The 21498-nt window shown below is 47.4% G+C and overlaps 2 long non-coding RNA genes across 2 annotated transcripts in view; both read left to right on the forward strand.

The window, feature by feature from the left end:
• Window positions 1-713: 713 nt before the first annotated feature.
• LOC139361568 (uncharacterized) overlaps window positions 714-21498 on the forward strand; it is a 194702-nt gene continuing 173917 nt past the window's right edge. Inside the window, exon 1 of the long non-coding RNA XR_011619120.1 lies at window positions 714-1271. This is a non-coding gene — a long non-coding RNA (uncharacterized lncRNA). The remainder of the gene's footprint in view (window positions 1272-21498) is intronic.
• LOC139361569 (uncharacterized) overlaps window positions 6824-21498 on the forward strand; it is a 38291-nt gene continuing 23616 nt past the window's right edge. Inside the window, exons 1-2 of the long non-coding RNA XR_011619121.1 lie at window positions 6824-7021; window positions 15736-15770. This is a non-coding gene — a long non-coding RNA (uncharacterized lncRNA). The remainder of the gene's footprint in view (window positions 7022-15735; window positions 15771-21498) is intronic.

The following is a 21498-nucleotide window of genomic DNA, read 5'->3' on the forward strand; positions in this document are numbered from 1 at the left end:
GAAGTCAGCCGAGGTCGGCACAGCGTACAGCAGCGCGCCTGTCCGTAGGGAGGAAGGGTCGTCCCGCCTCCCCGCCAGGTCAGTCCCGTTGCGCCTCCTCCTATCCCACTCTGACTTTCGCGCGCCCAGGCGTCTCTGAGGGTAGCGCCCCGATACTCTCCCCCACCCCAAGGATTCTTTTCCCCACGGGACGAGCTGGGGGCCCGGGAGCGCCACAGACCCCGTGGACCCGGGAAATCGCAGCTTCGTCATAGCTAAGCTCGCCGCGCTCAGCTTTTCCCACCACCTGGAGGATCCACTCTCCGTGCGTCCTTCCCGACCTCAGGCTGCAGAGAAAACGTGGGGGCGGGGATCGAGGAAGCCGCGCGCAGAGGCTCCTAGCGCAGCCCCAGGAGGAATCCTGCCTCCAACAAGAAGCTGTGCGCGCGGCCGGGCTCGGCGCTGACAACAGCCGGATCTACCGGGCCTGCCGCGAGCCTCCGCGTCCAGGTGGGGTCTCCGCGCCCCAATTCCACCCCGCCCCGCCATCGGCGCTCCCCGCAAGTGCGGGGTTTCCACCGGCCCCGGCGTTCGCGCCCACTCACGGTCTCCCTTGCCCCCCCCCCCCCCCGCCCCGGGAGATGCTCCCGGCGTTCTATTCCGCCCTGCCTTGGCCCGCCCAGCGAACGATGTGACCCCGCCCCCTTGCGGTCTCCCCTCCCCCGGTCGCTGCCCCTGCCCCCACCTGTGGCGCTCCGGGCATCTCTAAAGGCCCCAACCAGAGTCCTCCAACCCACCCGCGAGGCTAGCGCACCGGCAACGCGGCCCCACCCCCAGGGACCCCGCCCACTTGTGGTGCTACCCCCGCCTCCGCGACCTCACCCACCGCTAGCGCGGCAGCCACCTACGACGACCCCTGCGTAGGTCCTCCTGCCCACACCCGGCCCCGGCCAGCCCCTGCCCCTTTCTCTGCCCCTTTCCCTGCCCCTGCCCCTGCCCCTAGCCGCGCCCCACCCCCGCAGCCCCTCCTGTGCGCTTGGGCCCCGCCCGTCAAGACCCTTTGACGCTAGGGCCGGGCGGGGGCGCGGGCGGGGCAGCTTTTCCGAGTCGGGCGCGCGCCGGCAGGGTCTCCATTGCCTGCTGCGCACCCGGACTAGCGGCTGCCCTCGGCCTCCTCGCCTTGGACGCGGACGACTCCCGGGCCCCCAAGGGCTCCTTGCGGAAGTTCCTGGAGCACCTCTCCGGGGCCGGCAAGGCCATCGGCGTGCTGACCAGCGGGGGACATGCTCAAGGTGCGCGCCCCCCTCCGGGTGGCGAGGGAGGGACGGACGGAGAAGGGGAGAAGAGGGAGAAGGGGAGAACAGGGCAAAGGGGATGGGGGAACCGGGCAGAAGAGGGGGAAGCGATGGGAGGACCCGGGGAAAGGTGGGGAAGCGATGGGAAGAACTGGGGAGAAGAGCGGGGAAGCGACGGGAAGAACTGGGGAGAAGCCCGTGCCCGGGAGCGGCAGGGGTACCTGCGGGGCGGCGGGAGCCGGCAAGGCAGCCCCGGGGTCCTTGCCGGGTGGGGCGGAGGAGGAAGGAACATGGCGATAGGAACCTCCATTCGGAAAATAGTGAGCTTTCCACCCTCTCCGGTTTATGTTTTAAATTGAGCCTGGTAGAGGGGGTCGCCTGGAGCACCTTCCGGGGTCGTTCTGCCTCTGAGCTGTAGGATGGCGCCGGGCTTCCCCTCCGAATCCTGGGTACAGCGCGATCACTTAAGTTGCCCCCGCCCCCCAACTCCGCCCCACGCCACCCCCCAGCTTGTCGAGGAAGAAACGGCCGGATCCCGGCGGGCCTCCTGTCGCCTCGGGCCCCCCGCGGCGTGGGCGGGGTCCCGGCTGCTGCAATGCGGGAAACGGCAGGGGTGCTCTGGGTTCCCGCCTAGCGTCTCCGAGGCAGTCCGGCAGCCCCTCGCGTTTCCGTTGGAAGATTTTAAAAAAGGGTTTCCTGCGCTCGCATGTGCTGTCGCCTTCCGGCTCGTGACAAAACCGAAAACTAAAATGGGTCCCAGGCCCTCCCCGCCAGCCTCCGCGGACGGGAAGGACCAGGAAGCGGGGACTCCGGGACGTCAGCGGCGCCGCAGCGCGGGCTCTGGGCTTCCCCTGTCCTGTAATGTGGAAAGGGCTCTCCAGGAGGGGCCGAGCCTGGGCCCACGACGCAGGCGCTCCGGGAGGACATTTAACATTGAAGAGCGAGAGGTGGTGGAGACTGCGCTCCCCAGGCCCCGGGTGCACGTAGGGGCACCGGTGCCCAGGTTCAGGAGGGTGAGGCCTTCTTGGCCAGGTAGCCTTGTTAAATCTATCTGAAAATCACAGATAACTAAGTATCAAGTCGTCACAGATCATTTTAGTATCCTGAATGAGACGGCTACGGAAAACATGAAAACATCGTTACTGGTTACGTGCATGATGCATCCAAAACATTGTTACCTACACAGTGGCAGCACTGATATTTGTGGGCTTTTGAACGTGTGGACTGGAGTGTTAAGAGCCCTTCAGAGTTATGACGGTAGTTTGATTTGAATGTTCTTTTCTTGGCGAATAAATGCTGTACATTGAATTTACCCAGGAAACTAGGAAGGTGAACCCACACGAAGGACACAGGCCTGTGGGCTGCTCCAGGCGCCCTTAGGGCGTTGCAGGGCCTGAGCCATGCGCTTCCTGCTCAGCCTCCTGAGAGCCGTGACGGCGTCTCTGTTCTGGCTCACACTGGACCCGCTAGTTTCATATTCTTGTTATGGTTCCGAGGCTACAAGCGGTTGGATTCTGTGAGACACTCTCTGTCTTCCTCCTCCGGCTGCTTTCAAATGGGTCGTCTTTTTTTAGAACTGATTTTTTAAGCAGTGATTGATGGGGTGAGTTGTAGTGCTGTCCTGAACTGCAGAGGGAGCGCACTGAGGAACCTGGGTTTTGATGCTGTGCACATCAGCAGAGTCACCAGCCCAGGGCCCTGTCAGTCCCATTATTAAGCTCATTTCTTGCTCTTGTCATCGTTACTCAGACGCCTTAAAAAAAAAGCAAACTCCTGCTTGCCGTCACTGGCTGAGTTTGGCAAATGGGTGTTTACCCTGGAAAGAGGGGCATTTTGTCCTCTGGAACGTCTAAGGCGCCCTTTGGTGAGGTGGTCTGTTTCTGACCACTCTATCCCGTGGGCGTCCTTCCTACTTCCACCTTCCCTTTCCGAACGCCTCCGCCTCCAGGGCTTTAACTTTCCTTCTGTGTGTGCAAAGCAGAGGTTATGACTGTTGTGCCAGTGCCCTGTTTTTTCTTTCTTTCTCTCTTTCTTTCTTTCTTTCTTCCTTTCTTTCTTTCTTTCTTTCTTTCTTTCTTTCTTTCTTTCTTTCTTTCTTTCTTTCTTTTCTTTTCTTTTCTTTTTTCTTTCTTTCTTTCTCTTTCTTTCTCTCTTTCTTTCTCTCTCTCTTTCTTTCTCTTTCTCTCTCTTTCTTTCTTTCTTTCTTTCTTTCTTTCTTTCTTTCTTTCTTTCTTTCTTTCTTTCTTTCTTTCTTTCTTTCTTTCTTTCTTTCTTTCTTTCTTTCTTTCTTTCTTTCTTTTTTTTGCTAAGGGCCCAAAACTTGCTGCATCTCAAAAGAAGCAATTGCATCCATTTGTTCACGATGAGCATAAACTGCTCTTTAAGGGAGACTAATTGGTAAACCCGGCTGCTGTGGGTAGAAAGACGGAGGTGGCCGCGGAAGCAGGGCTCTGCCTCTTGGAAGCCTGCACAACCGTCCTGCTTTCTTTCTTCAATATCCGCGGGGGGGGGGGGGGGGGTTAATTTTAATAAGCCCTGGAAACCAACAAAGCAGGAAAGTGCTAAGACATTGAGGTGTGAGATTTAAAATGACAACCAGCAGCCTCTCATTCTTCCTTCACTGAGGAAGGAAGGAACCAGTTGCCTCTTCGTTTTGGGGCTGCAGGGTATGTTTGGCAGCGACACTGGCCCTTTGTGCTGTGTGACTCAAGAATTGAGATAGTTCTTTACTAAGTGTTTTGTGCAGTAGGTATGAAAATGGGGAAAGAGGGAGCACTGTCCGGGGTGGAGAGGCGTGGAGAGACGCTGTGATACATAGCGAGTCCTTTTCTTCTGGGCTCCTGGTTTTCAATCTTTTCCTTCTTTTTTTCCTAACAGCTTGAAAGATGATTTTTGTGTCTTAATTAAAAGATTGAAGACTGTGGGTCAGACCCAAACTAATTCCATTGGCATCAAAGAAAAGGATTCTTTACATATTTATCTATAGGCATAATTAATTTTTTATTTTTTGCTGAATTATCTGGTTAGTCAAATCATACATTAGAGAAGTAATATTAAAAATTAAAAAATAAAAAATGTATCTGTAAACATATCCCCCTTCCATTCCAGTCTTTGTCTCTGTGTAATTTTAGAACCTTGGGCCATGATGTACATAGAGTTTATATTCTTTTAATATCTTGCTACTTCATTGTTTTCATGTTTAATCTTTGGGTTGATGTATCACAGGTTACTTGACCGTTTCTTACAGGTGTTTGGTTTAGTTTTTTTTTTTTCCCTTAACGCTAATGTAAATTTGAGTGTTTGGATGGTAGTTTTAGCAGAATTTAAGGCAGAGTCTCAGTTAGGGTGATGGATCGATTTATAGTCCCTAGTTTGAGGAGGGAGGTGGCAATATGCCCTTTCTTCTAAAATTGATATGTTAAATCACAATGGACATTTACATGATTTTGAGCACTTGGGACTCCCCTGGGGTTCACTGGTATTGCAAGGTCAGGGCTGGGGATCTTCTGCTGGAGAGGCCCCCAGCGTGCCCAGCGCAGGGTCCTGAGTGTGTTGCTGCAGGACAAGCTCTGGGCTTTGCCCTGCAGCGGCCGTCGCTCTGGGAAGAGCTGGCTGCTCCAGGAATGAGGCCTATGCTCTGAAGCTCACAGTCAGCAGACCAGCAAAGGTCAGCACAGATGACCTTATATGAATCATTCATTTAACAAGCATTCATGGAATACACATTCCATGCAGTTGGAACTTAGAGTGGAAGGCCATCAGTTCACTGTTGTCTCAGCAGAACTTTGTCCCTGGGTCCCTGTTGAACTTAGAGTGGAAGGCCATCTGCTCACTATTGTCTGAGCAGAGCTTGGTCCCTGGGTCCCTGTTGAACTTAGAGTGGAAGGCCATCAACTCACTGTTGTCTGAGCAGAGCTTGGTCCCTGGGTCCCTGTTGAACTTAGAGTGGAAGGCCATCAGCTCACTGTTGTCTGAGCAGAGCTTGGTCTCTGGCTCCCTGTTGTAGCCTCTGCTCCTAGGAGGTGCACGGTGAGTGTTGGGGGACCCTCCACAGGCACAATTGCTGAACAAGGACCCCTCCCAAGGGTGTCAGCCCTAGGCCCTGAGCTCTGAAGAGGAGGAAGGCATTCCTGGGGCCATCTCCCCTTCTGGATACTGAGCTCTGCACAGAGAGAAACTCTTCCACATTCACTGCAGTGAAGTTCATACTTTAGAGACTGGGGCCTGCATTCCCCAGAATTTCCATGGCCACAGGTGGTGGCCGCACCATGCGACTGGTGTCTATGTTCCCTGGAATTTCCGTGGCCATAGATGGTGGCTGTACCATGTGACTGGGGTCTGCATTCCCTGGAATTTCCGTGACTGCAGGTGGTGGCTGCACCATGCGACTGGAGTCTGTGTTCCCCAGGATTTCTGTGACCACAGGTGGTAGCTGCACCATGCGACTGGAGTCTGTGTTTCCCAGGATTTCTGTGACCACAGGTGGTAGCTGTACCATGTGACTGAGGGTCTGCGTTCCCCTGAATTTCCGTGGCCATAGGTGGTGGCTGTACCATGGGAATGAGGGTCTCTGTTCTCTGGAATTTCCATGGCCATAGGTAGTGGCTGTACCATGCGACTGGGGTCTGCGTTCTCCAGAATTTCTGTGGCTGCAGGCTGTGGCTGCACCATGCGACTGGGGTATGCATTCCTCGGAATTTCCGTGGCCATATATGGTGGCTGTACCATGTGACTGAGGGTCTGCATTCCTTGGAATTTCCATGGCCATAGATAGTGGCTGTACCATGTGTCTGAGGGTCTGCGTTCTCTGGAATTTCTGTGGCTGCAGATAGTGGCTGTACCATGTGACTGAGGGTCTGCATTCCTGGAATTTCTGTGGTCGCACATGGTGGCTGTACCATACAACTGGGGTCTACATTCCCTGGAATTTCCTTGGCCACAGGCGGTGGCTGCACCATGCATCAGGTCCTCTGTCTCAGGAGTTGGTGCCATTGTCTCTGTTACTCCCTCGCCTGACACACAGAGGCAGTTCCTGACTTTATCACTCCCAGGAAACACACAGGCATCTGTTTTGGATCCTTGTTTTATTTCCCCATCACCTTTCTCATCAAAGGGAAATTCACATCCCTCTAAAGCTGAAAATGGTGTGGGGCCCCCTGGTGGTCTTTCCAAGGCATTATCAGCAGGTAAATTAGATCATGTGGGCCAGTGTACCTGAAATGAAAACAGAAAGGTAAGTCGTGTCACTAAGCTTTGGTGGGAGATTCAGGGTCTTTGTTAGTGGCAGAATCATCCAAAGTAAGTTGTTTGTTCACTGCAGATCTAGATGGTTGGCTGTGTCAGGACTAAACTTAGCCATTGTCGACAGAGTGTCGCTTAATCCCTCACGGAAGCGTGTCAAGTACATTGAAGAATAGCTGCCAAGTCTGCTATTGTCGGGAGAGAGGCAGGTACGTCTCTCGCTTAGCCCAGTGCTGCAGGAGGCCAGGCTCACGTCAGGCTGTGCGTGTGAGTGGGTTGGATTTTTAGCACTCTGGGACGGTAAAGCACAAACATCTATTTTTAACTTGTGGGTGACCTTCTTCTGTGCTGCTTGAGTCTCTGTGGGCCTTTCTGTTTCCTTCCTGAGGAGTCTGTGCCGGGGTCCCAAGCGTTCTCTGGGCTGCACCTCCGCGCCTGCCCAGTGAGGAGGCTCCTCCTGGTGGCTGTGGGACTGGGCTGGGCCCACACTGTCAGCATCGTCTGGGGTAAGCAAGCCCGTCCTTCCACACCTCAGTGTCCCCAGCTGTTGAACAGGGCTAATCAACTGACCGTCAGGATTAATGGGGATCAGATGCGCTCATCTCATAGCCCTGCTTGGTAAATAGCCACTTCCACTCTGTCCTCCAATGTGCTACTCTAGACTTTTTCTTTACCTCCATTTAGCCAGGTGATTCGAGGTGACAGTGACTATCAAGAGGGATGTACAGAGGAAACCAGTGGAAGAGAGCTCGAGGAGCAGACATGGGCGCAGGGAGCACAGTGCGGGGAGCACGGCTGCAGGGAGCATAGGCATGGGGAGCACAGATAGGTGTAGGGAGCATGGGCGCAGGGAGCACAGTGCGGGGAGAACGGGTGTGGGGAGCACGAGCGTGTGAAGCATGGGTGCGGGGAGCACAGGTGCTGGGAGCACAGGGCACGGAGAGCATGTGTGTACTTGCTCTGCTCTGACAGAGGCTGCCGAGCATGTACTCTGTGCTCAGATGGGTCAGAGCCTCAGTGCCTCTTTTTAAAAAAAAAAAAAATCTTTTTTTAAAGATAGGACTTCTGTCTTCCTGGTGGCCCCTTTTAGTCGATACTCTTTTAAGCCTGCTTTTCCAGAGAAAAGCTAGGAAGGATGGCCTATATAGGTTCCAGTCTGGGCATATCTGGAAGAATGGGTCTTTTTTAGGTTTGAGTCTGGCGTACCTGGGGACATCTTTGAACCTCCACTCAGAGTCCCAGAACCACGAGTAGAGGCTCCCCAAATGTCTGCTGGGACTTTCCCCTCTGCTCGCGGATGATGAAGAGCAGAACCTCACCCTGCCACGACCTCTGGGGTCCTCCTTCCTGGAGGGCAGTGCCTTGGTGACCAGCGTGTGTAGGAGTCTGAGCTGGCACCTTCGGGCTATGCTGTGCAGCGGGGGCTCATGCCATGGGGCATTCTTGTGTTCTGCACCGGGACTGGTGACGTTGGGCATCCTCGTGCACTGTGGACCACATGAGGTGCACATGAGCCAGACAGCTCCCGGAATTCGGAGCCTGGCTCTGTCTCAGGCCACCCACCTGTCTGTGGCATTTTTGAGGGATTGTGGGGACCGTATGAGTCTGTGTCCCCACCCTCACTGGCTGGACACCTGTGCCAGGCTGGAGTTTTATGTTTCACCATCCCCTGTTCCGAGTTGTGTGAATATTTATTTTCATTACCTACTCTCATGAGCTTTCCTTTTTTTAAAAAAAAAATCGGAGACAGACTTTGAAGTCCCCTGGCCCCACCGTTCATGGACCTAATGGTATTGCAGAAATTATGACTTCAATTATGTATAATAACTGGGGCTACTTTAAAAGTCATGTAAAGGAACAAGGTGGAGTAGCCATTTCAAGCTGTACATCATGCTGGATTCTTAAGTGAACATTATCAGGCTTTCAACACGTTTTCTCTTTTTATTTACTTTGGAGAATATAACGGATGCTCAGAAGCTGTTGGGATTTAGTAAGAGGAAGTTATCCTTAAGAAGCTATTTAAGCAAGGGGACAGTTGGAGTAAACGTAAATTATGAACACACACCTATTCCAAACCAGAGAAATAAAAGCATCAACTGTACTGGGGTTGAAACTTGGGTGCTAGTGTGTCTTTCCTGCCCACAGTGACTGTGGCAGTGCTGTGGGCAGGAAATTCTGGAAAGAAGACTTGGTGCCAGTGGTAATTTTTGTGACGATTCATTTGCTTTCAGCTCAAGTGACTATAGTCTTACTTGCAAATGGCTAGGTGTCCACCAATGGACCACAACACTGACATAGGACACATGAGAAATGACCCTTGGGTTTTTAATAATTATTATTTTTAATGGACACATTATAGTACATATCCATGGGATACAGTATGATATTTCAATACATGTTTTTCGTGTGTAATTAGCAACTCAGGGTAATTAGCATGTCCATCATCTCAAACATTTGTCATTTCTTAATGCTGGGAATATTTAAAATCCTCTCTTCTAGCTGCTTGAAAATATACAATAAATTGTAAACTATAGTCACCCTACAAGGCTATAGCACACTAACCCTTATTTTTACTATCTAGATGTAATTTTGTATCCATTAGACAACCTCTCCCTTTCTGCCTTCCCGCCGCCCTTTCCTGTCTCTAGAAGCCACTGTTCTACCTTCCGAGGGTAGAATATCGTTTTCCTCATAGAGATCTTTAACCTTCTTGGTTAGATTTCTTCTGAGGTATTTTTATTTTTATTTTATATTTTTGTAGTTAAATGGGATTGCTTTCTTGATTTCTTTTTTCACTGGCTCATTGTTGGTCTATAGAAATGCTACTGATTTTTATATGTTGATTTTGTATTCTGTAACTTTACTGAATTTGTTTATCAGTTCAAAGAGATTTTTGCTGGAGTCTTTTTTTTTTTTTAAATATATAAGAGCACATTGTCTGAAAACAGACAATTAGAGTGCCTCCTTTCCACTTTGGGTGCCCTTGATTTCTTTCTCTTGCCTGACTGCTCTTGACTAGGACGTTCAGTGCTGTGTTGAATAGGAGTGGCACAAGTGGGCGTCCTTGTCTTGTTACAGATCTCAGAGAAAAAGCTCTTAGTGTTTCCCCATTCCCCATTATGTTAGCTGTGGGTTTGTCACATATGGCCTTTATTGTGTTGAGGTATGTTTCCTTCAGTGCCTCGTTTGTTGAGACTTTCTATCATGAAGCAGCGTTGAATTTTATCAAATGCTTTTTCTGTATCTATCGAAATGATATTATGGTTTTTGTCCTTAATTCTGTTGATGTGATGTAGCATGATTATTGATTTGTGTTTGATGAGCAATCCTTGCATCGTGGGATAAATCCCACTTGATCATGGTGTATAATCTTTTTGATTTGCTGTTGGATTCAGTTTGTTAGTATTTTGTTGAGGATTTTTGCATCTGTGTTCATCAGGGATATTGACCTATAGTTTTCTCTTTTTATTGTGTCCTTGTCTTATTTTGGTATCAGGGTAATGCTGGTCTTGAAGAATGAACTTGGCAGGATTCCCTCCTCTTCAATACTTTTGGAATAGTTTGAGAAGAATTGAAACAAAAATGTGTAGAATTCAGCTGCGAAGTCACCTAGTTCTGGGCTTTTCTTTGTTGGGAGACTTTTTATTATTACTTAGTCATACATGTTACTCATTATTGGTCTGTTTTAGGATTTCCGTTTCTTCTTGGTTCCATCTTGGTAGGTTGTACGTGTCCGGGAATTTATCCATTTCTTCTAGGTTTTCCAATCTGTTGACATATAGTTGTTCAAAATAGTCTGTAGTGATCCCTTGTATTTCTGTGGTATCAACTGTCATTCTCCTTTTCTGTTTCTAATTTTATTTCTTTCGGATTTCTTTTTGTTTGCTTAGTGTAGCTAATGGTTTGTCTATTTTATTTATCTTTTCAAAAAACCAACATTTTTTTCTTCATTTTTATATTTGTTAGTTTCAAGTTTATTTAGTTCCTCTTTGATCTTTGTTATTTCTTTTCTTCTACCACTTTTGGATTTGATTTGTTCTTGCTCTTCTAGCTCATTGCAGTTCGTTGTTAGGTTGTTTATTTTAAATCTGTTTTTTAAATGTAGGAGTTCATTGTTATAAACTTTCCTCTTAATACTGCTTTTGCTGTATACCATAAACTTTGATATGTTGTGTTTCTGTTTTCATTTATTTCAAGAAATTTTTAAATTTCCTTCTTAATTTCTTCATTGACCCATCGGCTATTCAAGGGCATATTGTTTAATTTCTATGTATTTATACAGTTTTGAAAGTTCTCCTTGTTGTTGATTTTTTTTAAAATTAAACTTTGTGTTCTAGGGTACATGTTCACAATGTGCGGGTTTATTACATATGTATTCACGTGCCAAGTTGGTATGCTGCACCCATTAACTCATCATTTACATTAGGTATATCTCCTAATGCTATCCCTCCCCCCTCCCTCCTCCCCCCTCCCCACAACAGGCCCCAGTGTGTGATGTTTCCTTTCCTGTGTCCAAGTGATCTCACTGTTCATTTCCCACCTATGAGTGAGAACATGCGGTGTTTAGTTTTCTGTCCTTGCGATAGTTTGCTGAGAATGATGGTTTCCAGCTCCATCCATGTCCCTACAAAGGACATGAACTCATCCTTTTTTATGGCTGCATAGTATACCATGGTGTATATGTGCCACATTTTCTTAATCCAGTCTGTCATTGATGGACATTTGGGTTAGTTCCAAGTCTTTGCTGTTGTGAATAGTGCCGCAATAAACATACGTGTGCATGTGTCTTTATAGCAGCATGATTTATAATCCTTTGGGTATACACCCAGTATTGGGATGGCTGGGTCAAATGGTATTTCTAGTACTAGATCCTTGAGGAATGACCACACTGTCTTCCACAATGGTTGAACTAGTTTACCGTCCCACCAACAGTGTAAAAGTGTTCCTATTTCTCCACATCCTCTCCAGCACCTGTTGTTTCCTGACTTTTTAATGATCACCATTCTAACTGGTGTGAGATGGTATCTCATTGTGGTTTTGATTTGCATTTCTCTGATGGCGAGTGATTATTGTAGCAGGACTAGCCTCAGACAAAACATGATGGGAGGCTACATGTATCAGCTAACAGAACAAAACGTTTTACACTGCTTTCTCAAACAATGTCTGGAATTTACAGATAACACTAGTAGTTTTGGTCAGGGGTTAATATTATTATTATTATTTTAACTACCAGGGCCAGGTGGTGGTGCCAAGGTCGTCTAGCTATTTATCTTACTTCTGTTTCTTTCTAACTTTTTGTTTTCTCCCCCTTCTCCTGTCTTATAAACTAGGGAAAAGGGGAGACGGGGAAAAGCTGGGAAAGACAACAGGAGAAGTGGTGGTCTCATTCTATATTATGAGCATTTTTTCATGTCTCTATTGGCTGCATAAATGTCTTCTTTTGAGAAGTGTCTGTTCCTTGTTGTTGATTTATAGCTTTATTCTGTTAGAGTCTGAGAATATCCTAGATGTTATTTCAATTTTAGAAAAAATGTATTGAGAATTCTTTTGTAGCCTAGCATGTGGTGGATTCTAGAGAATGTTCCATGTGCTGAGAAGAATGTGCGTTTTGTATCTGTTGGATGAAATGTTCTGTAAATGTCTGTTAGGTCCATTTGGTCTACACTGGACTTTAAATTTGATGTTTTGTTGTTATTTTTTGTCTAGATGACCTCCAGTACTGACAGTGGGATTTTGAAGCTCCTACTATTGTTGTGTTGGTGTCTCCCTGTCTCTCTCTATACATATGTATGTATATATAAATTTATTTGAGACAGAGTTTTGCTCTTGTTGCCTAGGCTGGAGGGCAGAGGTGCAATCTCAACTCATTGCAACCTCCACCTCCTGAGTTCAAGTGATTCTCCTGCCTCAGCCTCCCAAGTAGCTGGGATTACAGGCATGTGCCACCATGCTGGGCTAATTTTTTGTATTAGTAGAGACAGGGTTTCACCATATTGGCCAGGCTGGTCTTAAACTCCTGACCTCAGGTGATCCACCTGCCTCCACATCCCTCCCAAAATGCTGGGATTATGGGCGTGAGGCACCGCGCCCGACCTCTCTCTCTATTTAGATCTACTAATATTTGCTTTATATATCTGAGTGCTTTGTTGTTGGGTGCACATATACTCGTAATTGTTATATCCTTTTGCTATTTTGATCTCTTTATTATATAATTACTTTTTTGTCTCCTTTTTACAGTTTTTGACTTAAATTGTGATTGATCTGAAATAAATATGGCTACTCTTGCTTACTTTTGATTTCCATTAATGTGGAATGTGTTTTTCCATCCCTTCACATTTAGTCTATGTGTGTCTTTGCGGCTGAACTGAGTTTTTTGTAGGCAGCATATAGTCGGTTTTTCTTGTTTTAAATTCATTCAGGCCGTCTCTATCTTTTAATTGGGAATCTTGGGATTATTTTGCTATTGATATCACAGTCCAGACATTAAGATTTTCTCACTTAAGTCGCTTGTACACAAATTAATATGAAGAGGAAGTAGAGTTTTTCTTTTGTCCTTTTGAAGAGAGTGATGGATTATTATTTTGACTTCATGCAAGTGAGGGACTCACCATGCCTGTTGGGATTTTAGAATTTCTTTCCTGTTATAAGGAACAGCAATGATCTGTAATGGGTTCCTGGAATCATCCAGTGATGGTCTGAATATCTTAAAAGTTTCCTTTCATGTCTCATTTTCTATTTCTCCCCTAGTAGCCATGCACCCGGGGCAGGACATGGCCTTACATTTCCTTGGTTTCTTGATGATTTCTTAGGTTTAGTGTTTGACACAGTTAGGATTCTGGATAAAATCAGCCCTTCTGGGAAGTGTGTAAGTCAAACAAGGACTTTCTGGTGGCGTTATACAGGTTTCCCATGCCCCGTGAGTACAGGAATAGCCCCCTGGGGAAGGAGAATGGGCACATGATGGCAGGGAGCCATTCTTGGATGGTCCCATCGTTCTGCAGGAATTGTCATGCAGGAAGAAGAAGCACATGGCGACTGAGCTGGTAGTGATTCTGCTGATAGTTTTGATCGTTATGATTTGCTCCTGAAAGGTGATGTGGGATGAACTGCAATATTTAGAATGCTGACATTCCTTGAAACAAAGATATAGAAAAAGGCTTATAATTGCATGATGCCTTGTAGTTTTCAGCTGCTCTCATGTGGATCCTTTTTCGTCCTTCTGAAATGCTTTCCCAGGAGAGAGCGTTGTTATTCGTGTATAGATGAGGAGCCTGGGTTTCAAATGGTTAGGAATTCAGTGCACGCATTGGAATCTTTAGTTTCCTGGAACATTTTCTATTCAAGTATAGACCACATGGCCTCTAAAGGCTGGCTCATTCTTAACACCGCGAATGGGGATCCAGCCTCACGTCTGGGGTGGGTGGCAGGAACTCCACAGCCATCCTGGGTGCTCTGGGGTGGGGTGGCTGAGCTGTGGCAGCCCCTCCCAGCTGAGCAGCAAGGCTGGGGAAAGCTCATTCCATTCCCCTTGGTTCTAACCAGGTAGAGGCTTACACTGCACATTTCCTTAGCTGGGAACCTTTAGAACTTTACATTTAAATCTAGTCTGTGATCCAGGGGGTAGACACATGGGTATTCACTGTACAATTCCTACATTTTTTGTATATTTAAAAAATTTTTTTATGTGTCGTGGATGACAAAAGAAATGAGACCCCTTTGAGTTAGCTTTTCTGTACAGCATCTTCTAGAATCAGGAGACTGGACAGGGTTTAGTTTCATCAGAAATCTGAATCTTTCTGGTCAAGAGACGGCACTATTAAGTTCTTGGTTGTGTGGTTTCTGGGAAAGAAATATTCTAAATGGGTTCCAGGAATCACCTCTGTGGGATTTCTACAGGAAAAGTGACCACTCTTGAAGCTTCGCTGTCACTAACAAGAATAATGGTGACGGTTTCTAAGCTGTCTCCAGCCAATCTTTAGTTCTTTTATGCAGAGTGCTTTTATTCCAAGTGAAGTGCCCTTCTGTTTAATAGTGACCTCCAGTTATTACAGGGATTGCAGCTTCATTTGATGGACGTGAACCTGCTCATCTCTGGCTCCCCAGCTTCGCCTCTGGGGTGCGTGGCAGGAGCTCCACAGCCATCCTGAGTGCTCTGGGGTGGGAAGTCTCTAGGGGGAGTGGACAGTGCATGGCCGGGACGTTCCTGTCCGACGTTCCACACTGGTGTATGGGCGTCTCTGCCCTGTTTCCTCCGTCCGTGCGTCTGTGGCGTTTCCTCTGTTCGTGCATCTGTGGACTGTTTTCTCCGTGTGTGCCTCTGTGGCACGTTTTCTCCGTCCATGCGTCTGTGGCGTTTCTTCCATCCGTGCGTCAGTGGCGTTTCTTTCGTCCCTGCGTCTGTGGCACTTTTCCTCCCTCCGTGCGTCTGTGGCACTTTTCTTCCCTCCATGCGTCTGTGGTGTTTCCTCCGTCCGTGCGTCTGTGGTGTTTTCTCCGTCTGTGGATCTGTGGCGTTTCCTCTGTGAGTCTGTGGCCTGTTTTCTCCATCCACGCTGAAGGCCGTCACTTCTCTCTAGTCACCACTTACTGATCGCTCCCTGTGTGCTGAGCCTGTGTCAGGCGTGTGGCGTGTGTCACCTGTGTGGCAGGGGTTTGCGTGACACACAGGGACACACGCTTGGGGAGCTGCAGTGATGGGGTCATAGCCACGCAGCTCAGCCCTCGGTCTGAGGGTCTTGGTACCCACCCAGCTCTTCCCGAAGCAGCCTCGGGGCAGATCCCAGCTCTGCTTTCTCTCCTCGAGGTACCTCATGAGGTAAACTAAGCAAATCGAAAGTAGGAAACAGTTGTGAAATGAGGCCTGGGTTCAAGTGTGTGTGTTCATTTCTCTTTACATGTTTACTTCACGTACCCCCAATGATATACTTTCCAGCTGGTATAACAATTAATTACCAGCCATTACTGGTACAAAATTCCATGAAGGATATTTGAGGAGGGCATAGTCTCAAAAACATGCTTGATTTTCACAGTTGTGATTTGCATGATAAAGCTCTCAGGACTGTGACTTTCTTTTGTTATCTTATTTTTATTTTTAGACCCTTGGGAGGAAGTTATTTAGTGATTACTTATAATTGTGAAAATAATGTAATGATTACAGAATCTCATTAGAATAAATACTATATTTTCTGTTCCTTATGTCAATGAAATCATCTTAATCCAGGCCGATGTTGGCAGGAATTGTCACGTTTAAAATGGGTAAGATATTTATGTGATGTGACGACCTCCCGTATTGTCTCTGGAACATATCAGAACTTTCATCTCAATTCTCACTTGTTGACACCCTACCTTGTTTTGTAATTATTCTTGTTTGCATCAGAATTTTGAATCCACGTACCTGAGATGATACTTACGTATGCATGTACGCATGCATGTGTGTGCATGTGTGTATGCGTGTGTATGTGCGTGTCCACGTGTCCATGTGCACGTGTATATGCATGTATGTGTGTGCATGTGTACGTGTGTATATGAGTGTATGTGTATGTGCATATGCGTGTGTATGCATGTATGTGTATATGTGTGCATGCATGTGTGCTCATGAACACATGTGTATGTGTGTATGTGTGTGCACATATGTACACGCGTGTGTACATGTATAGGTACGTGTATGCATATGTATGCATCTGTGTGCACACAGATATACCTTTTCCTTTCATACAGGCTGTTTTGAGTATTGCTGTTAGGCAGTGACAACTTTCTGTTTCCTCAGTCAGAAAATGGGTAGCTCATCATTAATAAAGATGAGCATTCAACATCAAGAATAACTAAATACAAATGAAATTGTCATATTAAATAAATAAATTCCAAAACAAAGGCAATGTTCTGTACTATGTGTTCACATTGAACTTTCTTATAAAAATTGGTGTGAATGTTTCCCACTTATTGGAAATCACATGACTAGTTTAAGCCAAAACGTGGAATATTAATTAATTCTGTTTTCAGATCACTTTTGCATATTTATGATTGATCTGTTCTGCTGTTCTGGAAGCTCTGAAAACCACTCTGTCTTACTCTAGCTGGTGCCACGGTTGTGAGAATTCAGGGAAACAAGGTGTTTGCCAGTTTAAGTATTTTAGATCTCAAACTGCCTCTTTTCTGCATCATAAACCAGTCTTAAAGAAAGACATAGTGTGACTTGTAGTGGATTATGTCAGTTTTATTTTCTGTGGCTGAATCATCACTCTACATTGTGAATTAATGTTATTTTTCAGATCGTCTTTATAACACAGGGAGGTTTTCCAGTGTTGAGTGCAGGTTCAGTGAAAGTACTAACACTGTTACTACGGACTTAAACAGACTTGTTTTCTGAGGTGATAACCTTGGAGTCAGGCATTCAGTGTCCGCCCATCTCTTGGTTCCGAGTTCTCGGTCCCCTCCCGCTCTCCTCTCCCTGTACCCTTACTACTGTCTTACCTTCTTTTTGACTCCTAGGCCCTCGGAAGATGGTGTGTTGGGGGCAGGTGCCTGCTGTGAATCTTTGATAACTTTGGGAGAGAACTTTTTCTTTGGAGCAAGACCCCTCTCAATAAACTTTCAGTAGCCTGAGTATCATCTGTTGTGTGAACTATTTGTGGAAAATGTTCAGCATTTTTCCTTGGATTTTGACTGATCTTTCTCCACCTGCCAGTTTCTTCTCAGTTTGCCATGTCTGTACCCTCACCAACCCGTTCCAGCCTGGTTACGTGTAAAGTATTTGAAGCAGAGCTCTGCAGATGAGAGAGTGTGTGTCACCCCCCGAGTTCCCTTCCTGGCCTCTGAGTGTCGGTTGTGTTTTGTTCCGAGGGACGACTCTGAGGCTCCTGGCCCCTGTTTTGGAGTACCCCACACTAAAGTGGGTGTAAAATGAAAAATGGGTTTATGCTGTATTATTATAATTCATAGAGTAGATGATAAAAATGCTTGAATCTGAACAGCAACTGAAAATGAGGACATGGTACCAGTTTGGATGTTGGACGACTTTCTTGAAAAAAGTTTTCATCAAATTTAGAAACTGTGCGTGTGCTGTTTTCTATTTCATACTTAGAATCTGTATAGTGTGTGTTGTATGAATGTGTTGTATGAGTGTGTTGTGTTGTATGTGAGTTGCATGGGTTGTATGTGTGTTGTATGTGCATATTGTGTTGAGTTGCACTTATTGTACGTTTGAGTGTTGTGTGTTGTATGAGTGTGTTGTGCGTGTATTTGTGAGTTGCATGCTTTGTATGTTGTATGAGTGTTGTGTGTTGTATGTGTGTATGTGTATGTCGTATATGAGTTGCATGTATTGTGTGTGATGTATGAGTGTTGTGTGTTGTATGAGTGTGTTGTACATGTGTTTATGGGTTGCATGTGTTGTGTGTTGTATGAGTGTTGTGTGTTGTGAGTGAATTGTACATGTATTTGTGTTGAGTTGCGTGTGTTGTGTGCATGTTGTATGTGTTATATGTTGTATGAGTGTGTTGTACGTGCATGCTGTGTTACGCGTGAGTTGCATGTGTTGTATGAGTGTATTGTATGTGTATGTTGTGTTGTGAGTTGCATGTATTGTGTGTACGTTGTATGAGTGTTGTGTTGTATGAGTGTGTTGTACGTGAATGTTGTGTTGAGTTGCGTGTGTTGTGTGTGTTGTACGTGCATGTTGTGTTGAACGTGAGTTGCATGTGTTGTACGTGAGCTGTATGAGTGTGTTGTGTGTGTATGTTGTGAGTTGCATGTATTGTATGTATGTTGTATGAGTGTTGTGTGTGCATGTTGTGTTGTGAGTTACGTGTGTTGTGTGTTGTATGAGTGTTGTGTGTTGTATGAGTGTGTTGCATGTGCGTGTTGTATGTGAGTTGTGTGTTGTGTGTGCTGTATGAGTGCATTGTACGTGCGTGTTATGTTGTATGTAAGTTACGTGTGCTGTATGTGTGTATGAGTGTGTTGTACGCACATGTTGTGTTGTGAGTTGCATGTATTGGTTGTGTGTCGTATGAGTGTGTTATAAATGCACATTGTGTTGTGAGTCACATGTATTGGGTATGTGTTGTATAGGTTGTGTGTGTTTGTGTGCAGTGTGTGTTGTCAGTGTTGTATAAGCCCATTGTACATGCGTGTTGTGTTGTGTTGCATGTGAGTTGCATGTCAGTGTGTGCCATGTGAGACGCGTGGCATCCACATGACTGCTCCTCAGTGAGTCCTGCCTTGCAGCCCCTTCAAGCTTGTATCTTCCCGAGCAGCCTAGAAGCAGCAGCCTGTTTGCCTCTGCCCCTCCCCAGTGGGCCTCAGCCAGATCCTGTGCTCAGCCCCCGGCTGGGCAGTCTGCCTCTCTTGTCTCTCTCTCTTCTCTCTCATCGTCCTCCTGCGCCTCCTCCTTCTCGGGACCTGCATCCTTCCTCTGTGCTTCCTGGCAAGCCACACCTGGGACGTTGGAGTTCAGGCTGTCCTCCAAACCGTTTGCTCCTCTCTGAAGAGTGCCCCGCTTGACTGGCCGTGAGCAGCTGGAGTGGATTGCAGGGAAGGGAGGTGGGTGTTCCTGTAGAGACGCCAGGGTCTTACCTGGGGAGAAGGGAGCCTGCACTGGGCAGGCCGCCCTCCTGAGGAAGGGGATGGGGTGGGAGGAGGCTCTCGTGGACAAGGGGCCCACCTCCTGCCCTCCTTCCCTCTATCCCAGTCTGTTGTGAGGGAGGGCGGGACCCTAGGTGATTTCTATGCAGATCTTCAATTATCCACGCTGTGAAACAAATACTTCTGTTTTTAAGATCAGAGGAAATCTCCTTTGTTTGTCTGCCTTTTATTTTATTTTATTTTATTTTATTTTATTTTATTTTATTTGAGAAGGAGTTGCCCAGGCTAGAGTGCAGTGGCGTGATCTCGGCTCACTGCAACCTCCACCTCCCAGGTTCAAGCAATTCTCCTGCTTCAGCCTCCTAAGTAGCTGGGATTACAGGTGCCCGCCACCACATCCGGGTAATTTTTGCATTTTTAGTAGAGATGGGGTTTCACCATGTTGACCAGGCTGGTCTCAAACTCGTGACCTCAAGTGATCCACCCGCCTTGGCCTTCCAAGGGGTTGGGATTACAGGCGTGAGCCACCGTGCCCGGTCTGTCTGCCTCTTAGTTAGAACCTGTGTATTTTATGTTTTACATTTCACTTTTCTGGGTCAGAACAGTAGTGTTTCTTTTTCGTAGTGTTGCTATGAATGTCCTTTACGATTAGGAGACTGGGTTGGCTGCCCACTGGAGAGTGGTATCACTGGGTCAAGGTCACCATCTGCCGCAGCAGCGTCCAGAGTGTTTAGAGTCTTTCCTGGACGTAGACACCCTTTTGTCTGACATTCAGATAAAACCAATCACCACATTCAGATAAAGAGGTCAGAGCTGGGAACCGTTAGTGCACATCCACCTCTCCCGAGAGTGTTCACGCCTCTTCCACGCGGGGCTAGGCTGCTGCTGAGCATGGTTCTGCTGGCTGTGGCTGTGGCCTCTTTCCTCAACCACAGCCATCGCAGGCCTGCCACAGTTTTTATTCTTCTAGAAGAGAATAGGCAACACAAGAGAAGCAAGGTATGTTAGATATGAAACCGTTAAAAATTATTTCCTCAAACATTGTATATATTTTTTGCCCATACCTAATTTGATAGCAATTTTAAAAAGATTAAAATGAAAAAAAAAATTCCCCTATATTAAGTCTTTGAAAGGCATCCAACTTAGTTTTCATACAATTATTCTCTCTTTGGAGTCATACTTTATTGGTTTCAGTAATGTGTAACAAATGCACCAGCATAAACAGATTTAGGAGCAAACAGCAGCTTCGTAATTATAGTTCAGCTCGCGGGGCCCAGCTGTGGGGGTGCAGCCTGCGCCTGCCTGTGCGCCAATAGGGCTGGTCACCTTGAGCATCTGGGAGTGTCTGGGTAAGTGAGGTCTGGGCAAGGCAGCATCCACACACCTGCGTAGTTCTCACTTTGTCCACGTTATCCGGCAATGCCACAAAATTATCAAGTAAGTGTTCTCCAAGCGCATATTCAGTTAGTGTTTGGAAAGTGCATAGGTACCTCATACAGCACCTTTAAGAGGAACTAGGAGCCCAGGAATGAGAGCGGGTGTGAGGCCTGTACTCTCTTTGCATAGATAAAATATGCATGTGCATATCTGAGGCCAGAAAGTTAGATTGGGGCCAGAATGTGGAAGTCCTTACCTGTGGGATACTAGGGAACCACTGAGGGTTTCGGAGAGAATCGTGTCTCTGATGTGCGGCATGCCATGGAGCCGGGGGGTGACAGGGCAGGCTCATGCAGGGCACTCGCCGTGGCCGGAGGAGGAGAGAAGGCAGCCAGTGAGCTGAGCAATTCGGTGCCTGGGTCAGGAGGGGAAGAGGGAGTACAGGAAGGCGGATGAAGCTGCGAGTCTGCACCCCGAGGTCGCCGTTGCGCTTTGCCGGAAATCAGGAGAAGCAAGTGTGGACCTGACTCAGAGATACTTAGAGACACCACTGCAAGCTGCAAGTTTGGAAATACAGGAGGAGGCTTGGGGAAAATCTGGAGCAGGGAGCATTTGGGAGCCTCTTAGGTAGAAGTGCAGGTCAAGTAGCCAGAGTGTGAGGCGTGCATGTCTGGAGAGAGGAGGCCAAAGGAAAGCCCACATTTGGAAATGGAGGAAGGGTTGGAAGACCCAGAGAAGGCCCTGCTTAGAGTCCAGAGAAGAGCTGGATGGCGCAGTTCACTAAAGCCCAGAGCTGAGAGTTTCCAGGAGAAAGTCCCAAGTGTTGCTGAAAACCAGGGGGCAGGACTCCAGTTGGAGCCTGTGAGGGGAGCCTGGCGGCCCTGATCCCTGAGAGCAGCCAGAGCCTGGGTGTCATGGTGGAAGTGGGTGGGAAGTGCAGGAAGCAGGTGGAGATGGTCCTTCAAGGCCTGGTGCTTCACACAGGTAGCCAGCTGTGGACCGAGACACAACTGGAGAGGGGCCT

This window comes from Macaca nemestrina, unplaced genomic scaffold (assembly GCF_043159975.1).
Source record: "Macaca nemestrina isolate mMacNem1 unplaced genomic scaffold, mMacNem.hap1 Scaffold_62, whole genome shotgun sequence".
Lineage (NCBI taxonomy): Eukaryota > Metazoa > Chordata > Mammalia > Primates > Cercopithecidae > Macaca > Macaca nemestrina.